The sequence below is a fragment of the Podarcis filfolensis genome (genome assembly GCF_964270895.1).
Source record: "Podarcis filfolensis genome assembly, chromosome: Z".
In the NCBI taxonomy this organism is placed as follows: domain Eukaryota; kingdom Metazoa; phylum Chordata; class Lepidosauria; order Squamata; family Lacertidae; genus Podarcis; species Podarcis filfolensis.
In genome coordinates, this window is record NC_139617.1 from 14,709,652 (window position 1) to 14,726,073 (window position 16,422).

At 40.2% G+C, this 16,422-nt stretch overlaps 1 long non-coding RNA gene across 1 annotated transcript; it reads right to left on the reverse strand.

Moving 5' to 3' along the window:
* Positions 1–209: 209 nt before the first annotated feature.
* LOC310754404 lies at positions 210–15,787 on the reverse strand. Its single transcript, XR_014543806.1, has 3 exons — positions 15,671–15,787; positions 13,018–13,064; positions 210–261 (listed from the first exon to the last, which is right to left on the reverse strand). It is a non-coding gene; the product is annotated as an uncharacterized lncRNA (long non-coding RNA).
* Positions 15,788–16,422: the final 635 nt, after the last annotated feature.

Below are 16,422 nucleotides of genomic sequence, written 5' to 3' on the forward strand. Positions count from 1 at the left end.
TACACATAAGGAAATGTAATGGCTGAATAGGGCTTTAGGCAGAATTGGTTTGCTTGGTGAAGCTGCTATGCTGGCTTCCCAGCAGGTGGGTCACTGTTGCTTACTGGTTGGGGAACCAGGGGTCAGCAAGCTTCCCACATTGACTTCTCCATCACCTTGCCCCTCTCCGTACTGGTAAGCAACAGGGACCAACCTGCTGGGAAGCTAGCATAGCACATCTGTCCCACTTGGCATCCCCTTTGGGCTTTAGTTCTCCCTCTCCTGAAGCAAAAATTAAAAAAAAAGCCTTTTCAATGTGAGACCCAATGTATCATTGTTCTCTTTTAGAGCACTTTTATCAAAAACAAAAATCTCAACTTTTTGCAGCAAGATAAGCAAACAAAATCACATAATTATCATCTTCTGAAACACTCTGGTTCAAATTCTTATTGCAGCACAGATAAAAATCAAAATGTTCTTTGGGGACTATGCACATTTACAACATAATGATTGCTTGAGTTGCAAGTAATTATTAATGAATATATATATATGTGTGTGTGTGTGTGTGTGTGTGTGTGTGTGTGTGTATGTATATATATTCCTTCTACCTTGCAAGGATCCCTATGCTGCCTGCAAGATATCAGCCTGATCCTCAATGAACTCTTGCCACCACACATTCTATTGTGTAAAATGGGCTATGCATTGACAGAGTGCTTGGAGGTCTGGGCTTAATGTACAAGAATCATTCTACCCACTGCAAAAATGCAGCTTCCTCTGGGGTGGGATATAGCAGATGTTCAAGTGAGCACAGAACAGCAATGAGCACAGAGCAGATGAAAGTAAGCACAGAGGCCTGTGGACGTGCGAGAACACCGTATTTGCTCAATTACAGAGGGGAAAATGTAAGTATGCAAAAAGCAGTGACAAAATAATGGAAATGGGTCTCTTGCAACCCCATGCATATGCTTTATTCCTCCATCTGTATTACAAAAAGGCCGCAGAGTTAATTCCACCCGAAGTAATATCCAAGGTAGACAAACAGACAGATGTTCAGGCATTATCAACCACCTTCATGCCTGAAAATTAGCCTCTTACTTTGAAGACAGAAGAACATTATTCTATTAGTGTCTGCAATTCCATTTGACGAGAAACCTATGAATACTAAAGAAAGTGAGAGCTGATTTCATATATCCTTTCAGTTCAGTTCTGCCCTTAGTAATGAACAGCTCAACAATTAAAAAAAAATGTTAGTAACTCAACTACAAGCGTCCCTAAAGTTTCTCAACATGTGAATGAAGGGGACATGGATTAGTGGCAGACCAGATGCATTAAATGCAAATGGTTCTAAGTTCAGTTGCTAGTATCTCCAGTTAAAACGATTGCTAGTAGCAGGAGTGAAAAGAGCTTTGTCAGAAACTTTGAAGATCAGCTGCTAATCAGGGAAGGTGAAGCAGAACTAAATGTACTCAGTGAAAGGCAGCTTGAAGCTGTGGAAGATGTTGTCTTGTCAGGCTTGAACTAGAAATTTTGGGGTTGATAGCCACATTTCCTTACCCCTTTACTAAATTTACTTCTCATAAGGTGTGAATTAGGTAGGCTCACTTTTTTTAAAAAAGAAACAAACAAATAAAAAAGACAAATGAACAAAATAGCTTAGATTACAATCCTGGGGCAACAGAGGGCAGTTACCGTATTTTTCGCTCTATAAAATGCACCAGACCCCAAGATGTACCTAGTTTTTGGAGGAGGAAAACAAGAAAAAAAATATTCTGAATTTCAGAAGCCAGAACAGCAAGAGGGATCGCTGCACAGTGAAAGCAGCAATCCCTCTTGCTGTTCTGGCTTCTGGGATAGCTGTGCAGCCTGCATTCGCTCCATAAGATGCACACACATTTCCCCTTTTTAGGAGGGAAAAAGTGAGTCTTATAGAGCAAAAAATACGGTATCTTCATCTCGTGCTGGTGAACTTCCCAGAACCATCTGGCTAGTCACTGTTGGCAGCAGATTATACTGGACTGATCCAGCAGAACTCATCATATTCTGAAGTATTTTTCAATTTCCTCCAAACTCTCAAATGTTTGTCAGGCAATGTAGGGCACTAGGTTCTGCAGGGTTCTCCCCAGATTTAATGGCAGACACAGTAAAACAAAACTGCATATGTATAGGCACTTTGTTTTAGATGTTGTTCTCTCTGTGCTGCAGTGTTCCATCAAATTAGTGCATAAAAGTTAATCTTGCATAGGTTGGGGAAAGGAGAAAAGAAACCATGTTTTGTTCTAGCCATCAGCAACATCGTGCTGTTGCAGCTGATGTTATTATCACCTACTTGCCTTTCACATTATGGGTGGCAAAAAAAATTATTGATGTCCCATTTGAAACTACATAAAGCTAAAATTTACACCTATTAGGGGAAAGAAATTTCTCTCACACACATGCACCTTTTCATTCAAGGAAATTATTTCCTTCTGTCTCATGTCTACAGGAATCTGCTGACGTTTTCCAGGTACCAAAATACATACTAGATTTCATCGTTTTAAATCCAAAATGCATGACTCTGCAGAAGCTGGAGGGTAAAACATTTTTTCAGCCCAAGTGTTGAATTAAATCTGTGAAATTTTCTGGGAACTACATATCAGTAGTAGGCAGGGCCAGAGGCAAAAGTGGGTGGAACAATAAATGTAAATTTTATTGGTCTGTCTCTACACACACCTTTCTCTATCCTCCATGCAGACATAGAATTCAAGGACACATTTCAGACAGGCAAAAATGTATGAAGCCAGGTCAGCGAGGGGTATGGCCTGCAGAAAGGGGTGTGACCCAGAGAGAATTCTGAGAGTCAGATATGGAGGGGTGTATATGGCTCCTGGGATTGAGGTTCTCCACGCCTGGTCTAGAATGTGTTTAGCAAGGGAGATGGGTTTCATACTGGAAAGCTTCATAGCTACTTAACTATGAAGGTGGCATATCTACATATCTATCTATCTATCTATCTATCTATCTATCTATCTATGGAAGAATGTTCAATATAAACATCATGTCATATGGGGTTCATAGTGAGTCGAAGGGATGCACTGGCACCCCATTTCTTGACTCAAAAATAATGTGGCCCTGCAAGTTTTCCATTCAAATGCATGAAATTTCTTAATGAGTTTTTCAGCATCAAAAGCTGATCTAATCAAACCAGAGATGTGTGGAATAACCAGGCTTTTGTAACCAATATGAATATATGAAGGGGTTGCTGCCATAGAATAAGCTGTCCTGCCAGGCTTAGCTAAGTCACTCCCTTTCATTTTTGGAGGAAGGTAATCAAGCCTATTGCTCTCCTTCAGTCTACCCAAGAAGTTCACCATGTGAGGAGGTCTGAGCTGGTTGCTCCAAGCTCAGGCAGCATGGCTCTAACAAGCCATTTTTGTGTTCCTATACCAATAATAACTTTGAAGGGCAAATTTTGAATGCCTAACTGCCAATATTTCCACATTGTACTTTGCTGCATATTTTGTGATATTTTGCTGGGGTTCTCTCAGCAAAGAGTACTTGACCCAAACATGGATATTGACATCCAGGGAATTTTTCTTTATATAAATTATATTTTTTTCCTTACTACCTAACAAGTTGTGGCCTTGCTGGTTATACAGAGTGCTTTTGTGCCAGCCAATGCCTGCATCTTCACAGGAGTCTGACAATAAACCATTCAAATCTATTAAGAATGTGGAAGGTTTTGCCAAAAACATAGGAAGCTTGGATGTTTGTCTTGCTACATGCTGAAAAGGCTTTTATATTTGTGTTTTGTGAAACAACAACACAAGTAGGAATTATTATTTCGTAGGATTTTAAGTCAATTTCTATTTACATTGATACAAGCTACAAGCTGCTGCATAAATCTCTATCTATTGATTGTCGAACAAACTAACGATGTGTAAAAAATGCATTGACTTACACAAGATTACAAAGTCTGTACAGAGAGAACTCCTCTGAAGTTAAAAGATTCTAAAACAGAGAGTATCCTACTCTCTGTACACTACAAGATGTCCCATAAATTCCTCACTTTGTGAGCAACAGGACTACAGGTTTATGCAGTAGTGGGGTCACTAACGCTTACTGGAAGGGAAAGTAGGAACCATAGTTAGAAGGCACTCCCAAAGACTATCTAGTCTAACCCCCTGCAATGCAGGAATCTCAACTAAGGATGGGAAAGGTGATGGAAAGTACAGAATCATGCAAATACACCAGCAGAAGCATTGTATCGGCTATATCAGAGTATCTGTATATTGTGAAATCTCCACTGCCTTGCCTCCCCCACACTCCATCCTGGTGAGCACTTACCAGGAGGATAGGTAAGTGTTGTTGCCCCGCTTCACCATCCACTCCTGGTTGCATTGCCTCTGAGTCTTCTGCAATCATGCTTAGTAGAATTGTGGATGCCAACAAGGGGTGGTGGTGGGGTTGTTAACACTTCAGCCATGCAGTCTTTTATCGTGTATTTTGTTTGCTTCCAAGAAAGGACAAGGATCTTGGGCAACAATAACAAAGCACTGCTGTGATAGAAGCATTTTTAAGATGAAAAATTCATTCACATTCAACAAGGCTGAAAATAAACAATCACCCACTGAGCGCAAGATTATTTGCAGCGAATCTCCCCTCCCCCACAGATTATCTGCTGTTGTGCTTGAAATCTTTCAACCTCTTATTTCTCTTCAGAACCTGCTCCTGCCAATGTATGAAGCAACTTAGCTGGAGGGCATATGATAGGAGAATAGCAAATGGAATCCTTCAAACACTAGCCTTTGGAAAGGAGGCGATGGTGAGGATAATTAGTTGTATAAAGGGCAGTTGCAAGTAAGCTAGCAAGGACCATTCTGGGAGGTAAAGAGCTGAGGATGGGTCAAATGGAGCATTAAGAGACAAACAGGCTCTCAAGAACAAAGGCTGTGAAGATGATGCTTGGTAGTAGGATCCTGTGGGACAATGCAGCTTCTGTCTGTTGGGATATGGCTATATTTGAAAATAAAAGTGTTAAAAGAGATGGGGAGAAATTTGATTCTCATTGTTTCATAATAAGAAAGGATTTGATTCATTTTTTTAAAGCAAATATGTGAACCACAACACTGCTATCTTTCAAGATTTGTAGGTCATCAAATTTAGCAATGCAGCTGTCCAAAGAAATACTGTTTACAAATATATAGGGGAAAGTGTGCAGAAAATTGTGTGTATGACTATCAAAACATAAAAGATGCATATTAGGATAAATTACTTGGTGGGGGGGATGAACATCAGGCAACAATGTATACAAAAAGTTTGGTAGGGCAAATATGCACTAAACTTATTGCGGATTTTTGGTGGTGGTGGTGGTTTTAATGCAAATCTCTGTGGAAATGTGATGACCTTAGAACTGGAAAAAATGAGAAACTGAAAGAAACTGAAATTGACTGATACATTCATCCCTACTCATTAACATAAGAAGGGCCCTGCTGGTTCAGGCCAAGATCTAGTCCAACATTGTTTTAGTAATGATAACAGAGGCTGCCCTTCCATTGCCTTTGGCTTGGTGGATCCTTGCACATGTGCAGGAGGGTGGAGTGGTATTTTCAACCCTAATGCTGAACTGTGGGGTCGGTGTGTGTTAGGTTCACATACCAAAGGCTCACCTTACATGGAGAGAGGAACTGATTCCAGACCATGGTTTGGGAGTCACAGACTGCACCTGTAAACTTGCCCATAGAGCCAGAGAAATGATGATGATGATGATCATCATCATCATCATCATAAATTTCTACCCCACCATCTGGCTGGGTTGCCCCAGCCACTCTGGGCGGCTTCCAACACATATAAGAACATAATAAAACATCAAATATTAATAGTAACAATCTGCTCCAATATAGAAGTCACAATGACCTTAAAATAAACAACTTGTATCAAGCAAAGCAACATTCAACAAGCCATCAGAATCTAATAGTAAACAGTAAAATTAAACATCAGGAAATAGTAATCAAACAGTTTTCACTTATCAACCATAATAAAGAATTACCAATCTATAATCAATAAAAAACAGCAAATCACAAAGCATTAAATACCAAAAAACCATACCATACAAAACCATGTAAAAGGATCAAATTGAGAAACAAGGACACACAACTTAATTGCTACCAGATTTTCACAGAACCTCACCAGTGCATATATTCTGAATTTGGGTAATCAGGTTGAAGAAGTTAAGTTTAACAAATATAACTTCTGTACCACTTCCTGAAGCCAGTTCCCTGTAGAACATGCCCTTGGCGATCCTGCCATATTCCAATCTGTGGACATGACAGGTTCAAATGAAAATGTGCATAGAACTGAATCTATCTCCATTCTTAGAATCAACACATTGAGAGCTGTGACTGCATTCGTGAATCTGATAACAGTAATTTTGCCACTCCCATCTCAGCTGAATTTTATGTTTGGTAGTCATGTAACATTTGCTTTGTATAGCATTATCTTTCTTCTGCATTAGCAGAAATTATCTCAACTAAGTGCAGAGTCAATGCCATTATTCACAGTTGTCCAGATGTCCAAGCCCTACTTCGACATCAGTATCATTCTTTTTTAGACCTATATATTGCCTTGTAATGGAAACATCACAAGAAACTACTGAAAATAAGGGCTGTTTCAGACACTGAAACTGATTGATGAACCCTTGCCTAATCATAAATAACCTGACTGTAATGGCTGATTTATGGATTTTACAGAACAAACCTTACTGCTCATTTAAGGAATTAAAGGAGAAGAGAGGAAAGTGCACTAGCAGTTGAACAAAAGAGTATTTAGAATGATCAAAAGTCACCCAGTTTGCTTCATGCCTGTGGCAATTTATATACTGCTATTTTGTTCCTTAAAGCAGAGGTAACTAATATGGTGCCCTCCAGAACTTTAATTCCCATCAGCCGCAGCCAAGGGAGCCAGTGCTCAAAGATAATGAGTCCTGGAGTCAAACAATATCTGGACAGCACTACGTTGGCTCCTACTGCCTTAGGTGGCATCCATCTGTCTCAGGAAACAATGGAAGGGTGCACCTTCAGGAGTGAAGTTAAACCATTAGAGAGTTATAGTGCCTGCTGTGGCTGTAGAGACTGATATGGGAGAAACATGTTTTGTTGCAGTTGGGGTAGATGAAGGTGCCTGGTTGTGCTGATGCAGATGCAACATGGCAATTCTTCTTTCTGTGCTCCTCCCAGCTGTCATTCCTCCTCTGGTCACTGCTGTGGATACATGACCTGACTGATTGTCTCCAGGCACTGTGATCATCTCCAAGAGATCCCCACATGTTACTAGCGTTCATGTCAGGCTTGCAGGCATATTTGTAGTACAGAGTTGGTTTGCTACCAGGCCTGGTACATGAAGCCAGCTCCCTGTAGAGCATGTCCTTGGGGACCCTGCCATCTTCCATTCTGTGAACATGGCCAAGCCAGCATAGAAATCCCTGAAACAGGAGTGCACTGTAATATGAAAATGTGGACTTGGGCAAGCACATCTTTGTTTGAGATTCTGGCAGGCTATGTAATGCCCAAAGTCTTTCTAACACAAGGCATGGACACAGTGCTCCCGGCAAGTGTAAGTTGCCCACATCTCACTTCCATAAAGCAGCATACTCAATACACAAGCCTTGTAGGCCTTCATCTTAGTATTGGTCATTAGCATCACATTCTCTCATACTCTTCTGGAAAAGTGAGCCATTGCTGTAGCTGTCTTGCTAATACGTTTGTCCAACTCAGCGTCCATGGAGAGGTTGCTGGTTATAGTGGAGCCCAGGTAGACAAAACCATCTACCACCTCAAGCATGTGGTCACCAGTGCTGATGTGTGGATTGCTGGCAAAGTCCTGACAATACTCCATGCAGGCTTGGGCAAAATGGTTGCTGAGACTCTATAGAGCTCCTTCAGTGTGCTGTCAAGGCTTTGTCTACTGCAAACAACATGTTTCAGATAAGCACCAGCCATATTTTTGCCTTGGCATGGAGGTGTGCCAAGTTGAACAAGCCCCCGTCTCTCCTGAAATGGATATGCACACTGTCTTAAGGCTGAAGGCATATGAGAGCAAAAGGAAGAAGAAGAGTATGCCAAAGAGAGTTGGTTAGAGGACAAAGCCCTGTTTCATACTGTTCTTTATATTGGAAGGATGAGCTACCATACTGGATGGTGCCACACATGTTCTCATGGAAGGATGCAATCGTATGGTGGAGTTTAGGTAGGCTATCTTATACAGCAGTATGAAGAGTCCCTTTGGGCTGATGAGGTTGAGCTTATAACTCATAACTGCTGCCTCCCACAGTGGATTTGTGTAGAATTTATTCCTGAGACTTCCCCCTCCCCCAAAGATGTCCTGCAAGGCACAAGGTACACCTTGTTCCTGAGGGGTTATTCCCGAAGCCTATTGCATGAATGACTATGCAGGGCAGTGGATGTTTAGGATCCGAGTTTTCCTTCTCCATTATGCATATGTTTGTTTGTTGTGAAAAAAGTCCTCTTATAACACAGAACTAAGCCTCTATTTTATTTTAATTAACACGATTTATCTACTGCCTAGTTATCGAAACCTCTAAACAAAATATTGTTATGAGTCATGGGGTACCAGTCTCCCCTAAATTCCTGGATGCAGTAAATGTTAGAATTTAATCAATGATTGCAGTAATTATGCCAATGAAGGCTGAATGAATGAATGAATATTGCAGTATTAAAGTGGGTGTTGGACACAAAACCCCTGGATTCAGCTTATGTTAAATATAAGTCAGGCCAGCTTCCTCAAGAGATCACCTGAGATATGGGTCATTATAGGGGAACAAAGGGAAGGTAATAGGTTATTAAGAAAGCAAAGACTCTGTGCCAATTGGCAGAGAGGTGGGGCCCTTCTTTGAGCATAGAAATAGTTAGCAGAGGCAAAGCAGAGTAGAGTTTAGGATTGCAGTTGGGATGATGTAAGCTGGAGGGAAATGGTTGCAGGCTGTAAGTCAGCAAACTGCAGAAAATCAGAGCCATGGTTGATGTCTGTTTTGGAATCCATGTGTAAATAAACCATATATCATTAAGACGCTACAGTCTCTGGTGTGCCTCATTTTCCAAAAGGAAACATGAATCCTGGGTAAGCCTCCTGGAACCCCTGGAATCTCAGACCACTTGGAGATTGAGGTAGTGCATAACAATGTAAATTTAAAACCCTGATAAAATCATATGTTAAAAGCAAGCCGACAACCAACATTTAAAGGAAATCACTACTTTGTAGAATATGTATTAGGAAATAAAATTACATATTAAAATGCATGCCAAGTTTCCTAGCTGGGTAGACTTTCCTATGTAAAGAGAAAAAAGGATTTTGCAAACACCAAGAACAATCTCTTCTCAAAGTATGTCCCAGCATGCTCAAATAACCCTACTCCCAGGTAAATGTTTACAAGATGCCTGCCTAAGTCTGGAAAGAGGTTCAACAAAGTAAATGTATAATACTAAAGGGAATTGCTGTGACTGGGGACTAATGGATTGTAGAAAAACTAGTCTGCCAAAATGCACTGCTTGTATGTGAAAAGGTGGATTGGATACATTGTCTTTTTAATTCTAGTCTTTCAACCTTTAAGAAATTTTGGAATACAACAAGAGAAGGAGATGGCTTTCTGCATTATGTAGACCCTCACCTATATACAAAGTAGTGGCACTTTAAAAAAACAAAAATGGAATGTGTTTTAATTTGTCAGTTATTTTATTGTCTCTCTCTCATAATTTATTCTAAAATAGAACTAAGACACAAGGGAACAGCAGAGTGTGGGAGCTTTCCCTCCTCTTCTATTAAACACTCATTCTTTTCAATTTCTTTTTTTTCCTTCAGAATAATAGATTTTAATAAGTCAGAAATTCATTATTAATTTTCCACTTCCCTTATACGCAACTGGCATATTTATTAGAAGTTTCACCACTGGAAAGGCAGCTTATTGCTTGCTTAAATACATTCTGTAGATACCTTTTGTTGAAAACACAAAATCCTACACTTTGGGATGTAATTACCTTATTGAGCAAATATTTACTGGAAGGACAAAAAAAAAAAAGGTGAAAATAATTACCATTTTGAACACATACCACAAGGCTCGAAACCATGCATAGAATTTCCATATTGAAGTGACAATTCAAACGTTCTCTGCCTTTATTCCCTCTGTCATCTTTGCGCAAAATGGCAATTGGACCTTGTTAATCCTCTTCAGAATAAGTAATCAATGAACTGCATGGTAGCCATGTAGCAGAGGGAGTTAGTCAATGCGGTGCCCTCCAGATGCTGCTGAACTGCAACTCCCATCAATCCAAGCCAGGATGGCAAATGACGAAAGATTGTGGGAGATACAGTCTACCTATATCTGGAGGATACCATGTTGGCTCCCCAGCCATATAGTAATATAAAGTTCCAAATGAGTCTACTCTGCAAAGTTGAGATTTTCACTTTTAAGTACTTGTTTGTGTTTTCTTCTTTTCATTTGGAAAGTCCACCACAAGGTAACTTCCTGTCACATTCATAGGGTAAAACCTCACTACCTCCACAGTCTGGAGGAAAATCAGACTTCCTCATCCTCCAACGAAGCTGTTATGTGGCTTGAGGGGGGAATGCCCATTGATGCAATGGAATCTCCTACCCAACAAAAAATAAATAAATATTGTACCCTGGGTGTTGGAGTTGTCATTGTCTTTTCCATATCAAAGCCTGCCCATAATTCTGAAGTTATAAAATCATCTGCCAGGGCTCTAAGTTACAGTGTGTGTGTGTGGGGGGGGAAGTATTTGATCCCCTGCTAAATTTGCCCGTTTGCCCTCTGACGAAGAAATGACCAGTCCATAATTTTAATGGTAGGCTTGTTGTAGCTGTGAGAGACAGAATTAACAACAGGAAAACCCCCAGAAACCCAGAAGACAAAAGTCAGAGATTGATGTGCATCATAACGAGTGAAATAAGTATTTGATCCCTTTGCCAAAGGTGACTTAGTACTTGGTGGCAAAACCCTTGTTGGCAATTACAGAGGTCAGACGTTTCTTGTAGGTGGCCACCAGGTTTGCACACATCTCAGGAGGTATTTTGTCCCACTCATCTTTGCAGATCCTTTCCAATTCAGTAAGATTTTGAGGCTGATGTAGCTACTCGAAAGTGGATGCTACTCGAAAGTTTTTCTCCCTCTCTCATGATGCTAGAACTCGTAGACATCCAATGATATTGAATGTTGGAAGACAGATAAAATAAAGCACTTCTACATGCAGCACATAGCTAAACTATGGAACTTGTTCCCACATGAAGCTGTGATGGCCACCTGGGTGGCTTTAAAAGAGGATTAGACAAGTTCATGGAGAATAAGATTATCAAGCACTGCTAGCCATGATAGCTCTGACTCTACAGTCAGAGGCAGTAATGCCTCTGAACACCAGTTGCTAGAAACCAATGGACAGAGGAGGGCTCTTGTGCTTGAGTCCTGGTTGCAGACATCTGGTTGGCTACTGTGATAACAGGATGCTGGACTAGATAGTCCAGTGGCCTGATTCAGCAGACTCTTATATTCCAGGTGCAATTTGCCAGTGATGGTTTGGGCCAGAGCCAGAAATGGGTAAAGCAATGGATGTGAGTCTTCTCTTTGTACAGTAGGTTACATTCCAGCCATGCAAAAGCCAGATCCATTTGGCTGGTGATTTCCCACTCTTAAACTACAGCAGTCCCCAATGGATGGCTACCCAGCCTCTGTTTAATTGATTCCAGTGAAGAAAAGTCCACCACCTACCAAGCCAATCTGTTCCACTATCAGCTAGTGCTTATCATTATCTCCTGATGCTTAGCCAAAACCTGCTTCCCCGCAGTTTTCAGCAATTGGTTCTACCTAGTTCTGCCTACAGGAACAACAGAGAACAAGTCTGATCCATCTTATGCATGGGAATCCTTCAAATATTTGGAGACCACTATCATGTCCCTGCTTAATTTTCTCTTTTCAAAGATAAACATAACCAACTCTTTTGGCCATTCTGCACAGGATTATGGTTTCTAGACCTTTCACCATCTGGCTGCTGTCCTCCAGACACATTCTGCTTGATCTTTAGTTTGCAAACTAGGCCTTCAGTTCCTCCAAATTAGTGAGCCACACTTAGATAAAATATATGGTAAGGTGGGGGGATTACAGTTAAAAAAAAAAAAGGCAATCTGAGCCAAACTATACTTCATTTAGATGACTGATTAGGCTAAAATATCTTGTTTTTAAGTTTAATTAACATCTATGTTGAATGCTACAACATCACTTGAGAAACCCGAGGTTGGTAGAACTGGCAGAGACTCAATGGAACACTGCCATTAACAATTAATGGATAACAAAGAATCAACCTGCTGAGGCGCCTGAGATAAATTTAGTTTTCTTACAGCATTATTATTCCACTTGAGCGAAATAATAGATAATAATTTCAGAGGGAAATGACATATTGTTTATGAAATGTTTGTAATCAATTGGAACCAATCTTGGAATTTATTTATTTATTTTTTGTTTGGTATTTGGTGAGCTGTGTACTATGTGCTAAAAATAAACCAAATGATTAAAAATAATATTACATTTGAGCAATAGGAAAGTATGTGGGAAGCTGTTACCATTGGTCTACCTATATCAGTATTTTTTTTTCCCCCAGCCCATCTCCAGGATCTTCAGAAAGGGATTATTCTCAGATTTACCTATAGATACCAGGCGCTGAACATGGGAACTTCTGCTTATGCTACCACTAAGCCCTACCACTGAGCTACACACCTTCCTTTTAATATTTGATCAAGCTCTCAAAGGCAGATATTGCTGGCAGATATTGCCCACTACAGACACAGACCAATTCTCATGCAGCAAAGCCACCACTGACTTTTAAAAATAATTGTTGACATCAATATATTTTCTCTGGATGTTGCTTGGTCCAAATTTTACCCGTCAAGGAATGTGAACAAAAGCTAGAGATCAGATCAGAATGAGGCCAGTAAAGTAGTGGCCTTACTCTGATCTGGCTTCAGCTAGCTAGACAGTCTCACCTGATATAAGGCAGCTTCCTCTGCTCCTGTTAGTCCCCACATGTCATCTGTCAATTGCTAAAGAAGGTGTAGACTGTACAGATGGCATTCAAGGCTCTCAGAGATTTATGGCGGCAAATCCATGTTTTCATAACCCACCACAATATGTTCAGACAGTTTGGTGCCCAAGACTGGTTGCTGGATTGCCTTCTTTGAGACAATGGGTGCCTTACAGTTAATTCCTTTTTAAAAAAAATTTAGACAGCTTGCAGATTTGCAATTTCCTATTTGCCGTTTGACTCTCTGAAATGAACAAAATGAGTGTTTGCATTCCTGTGCTCTCTTGCTGCTTTTCTCTTATGTGCACCTCACTTAGACAATGAAAACTCAACAAAAGGAAAAATATAAAATCATTGTTCTGCTTTGGCTTCACATTCCCCAGGGTAGTCTCCTACCCACAAGTGCTGCTCTATTCTTTTCATACCAATTATCGTTTTAACCATCAAATCAACTGACGAGCAAAGTTCTGAAAGTACAGGATTTGGTTGCATTTACAGGGGCCAGCTGCCAAAGGGGAAGGAGGGGGGGAGAGGCAATTAATGTCAAATTGATTACTTTTTTGCCTGTACAAGAAAATATTTGTGTAATTAGAGCACTCTATTTTTTTATTTTAAAAAAAGAGATGGAAACTGGAGTCTCTGGCTCCAGCTGGTGAAATTTGTAGCTGCAAGTAGGAACATTTTGCAATGCTTATACTAGCGGTTTGCAATTGCTCTGTGTGAATGCTGCGCAACAATGTGAATTGGGGTTTTTTGTGGGGGTCTGTCCCCCACTTTCAAGCTGAAAGGCAATGTAAATAATCTCCACCCCCTCCAAGTCAGATCATGGGTCCAATAAAGAATTGTTTAGCTGTGTTTTCCTACGTACTTTTTTATGTTTCTCTAGGTTCATGGGCTTTGCAGGAAGTGAGGCTGCCCACAAAATTTCCCGAGGAGCACTGATCAGTTCTGGGGTTGTTGTTTTTGGTAAAGCACAGCTGTGATTGGGGATGGGGGAGAATTCCAACTCAGTTTCCATTTAAAGGCAAACTTATCCAATTCACAGTTTCTAGAACAACATGCAATCCAAAACAAAGCTATCTTTTGAAATCTGCATTTACCCAAATTTTGGATTGAAAATCTCCTGCCAAGTAATAAGCACAAAAATCTCTATATTAGGGAACTTTGATCTGCAAAAAAAATGTGGATATTGAATAGAAATTGTAAATAAAAAAGTGATTAGTAGCAGAAATACACACTAAAATGCTGATAAATTTTCATGCATTTTTTTTTTAAAGAATTGCAAACTGGTGTGAAAATGGGAAGAACTGAATTTAACACTGGGGAAAAATGAGAAATGGAGAGAAATTGAAATTGAAAAATTCACTGATCCCTACGCAGCTATATAGTGCCAGGGTGGGGGGACTTGGGCTCCAAATATCTGAAAGAGCACCTCCTCCCAAGCATATATGTCTGAGATTGGCAGGGGAGGTTCTATTAGCAGTGTTGGTGCCCTCTGAGGTCTGTAGGATGCTGGCACATGAAAGGACCTTCTCTGTGGTGGCCCCCAGGCTTTGAAACTCCCTCCCCTCCAAAGTGTACTTGGCACTATTGTTGTACATTAACACCAGCAGGTTACGAAAACACATCTCTTTGCTCATGCCTTTGAAGGTAGATGACAAATATAAGTTCCTGGTGTCACCCTCCCTTCTGCAATGTAGTAGTGTGGCTGATGTTTTTAATTGTGTATTTAACTGTAACTTAAATTAAATCTATGGAACACATTCTGGGTCTCAGAGGTGAAGGATGGACTATTATTCGAAGAACAAAAGAAATAATAAAAATCCCTATACCTTCTGAATGGCAGGACATTCCTCCTCCTCCTCCTCCTCCTCCTCTTTAAAAAAGTATAGCAAAGCTATAACTAATTTCATGATAAGCCTCACTATTCTTGCGTGCTGAAAGACTAGAACATTAAGCTTGATTTAATGCTGGGAATTGGTTTTCTAAATACAGTTGTGGTCATTAAATTTCACAAAGGCCTCTTTCAAAAAACACGCTGCAGTATTGATTGCCAAACTCCCCAATTTAAAATCTTACTATGTGCACAAGAATCTGAGTGCAGTTAGCCTTCTGCAGTCAAATAATATAATACCCACAAATCAGAAGCACTATTTAAGAGCTGGTTAGATTACAAAATGCAGCTGTTCTCGGCAAATTCCATCATTTGAATAATAAAATCACTGTGCAATTAAAAGCGTTGGGCATTTCTGCTTTCCTACTGATAAACATTTAACAAAAGCTTTCCTAACAATTACCACCTTTCTCTGCTTATATATGCAATCACAGCAATGCTATAATATGGGAGTCAGTCTGAAGGTAGGAAAAGACAGATGGATGCACTTAACACTACGCTAGGAGTTTACTACCAGAATATTTGTGGCTTCTTCTGAAAGTCAATAATTCTAAATGATGCAACACAAGTTACTGGGACATAGCTTTTCCTGGAGCTACCATTCTCCCTTGCATGGGTATAAACACTACTGCTGGTCAAATCCAAGTATCAAGGAGCAGGTATGGACCAAAAGGTCAACAGATCCACAAAAGCAAAAGCAAAGACAGTTAAGAAAAACTACCTGGCTTCTGGGGTAGCTCTGTGCTAGAGCACCTTCTTTTCATACAGAAGGTCCCAGGTTTGATCCCTGATGTCTCTAGGTAGGGCTGAGAGGGATCTCTGATACCTTGGAGAACCACTGAACTGACTGGCAGTGGCAACAGCTCTAACTGGATGACTCAATATAAGAAAGCTTTCTATCCTTCTATGTGCTCATGAGTGAACATCATATGATAATCACCTGGGAGAATGTTGTAAAACCAGCTGGAGTTTTGTCAGAAGGCTTTTTCTATGTCACAATGGACAGAAAGCTCCTTTCTGGGACAAACTTCCCAGAGCATCCATTCTTCGGCGATCAGCCTTCTTTATGGTCCAGCTCTCGCTTCCATACATCACTACTAAAACAACTGCAGTCTGGGTGCTTTCTATTTGCTGCTTTGCCAGTGCATTCATGCAATGTTTTGAGTCTCTCTTTGAATTAATTAGATTTTATAGAGAATAGGCCGCATAGAGATTAGTCTACACGTCATTTCATTATTTTTATTATGCATTTTGTGTTTTTTATATTGTTATTTTATTATTATTATCATCACCATCATCATTATCATCATTATTATTATTTATACCCCGCCTATCTGGCTGGGTTTCCCCAGCCACTCTGGGCGGCTTCCAGCAGAATATTAAAATACAATGTTTTATCAAATGCTAAAAGCTTCCCTAAACAGGGCTGCCTTCAGATGTCTTCTAAAAGTCTGATAGTTGCTTATTTCTTTG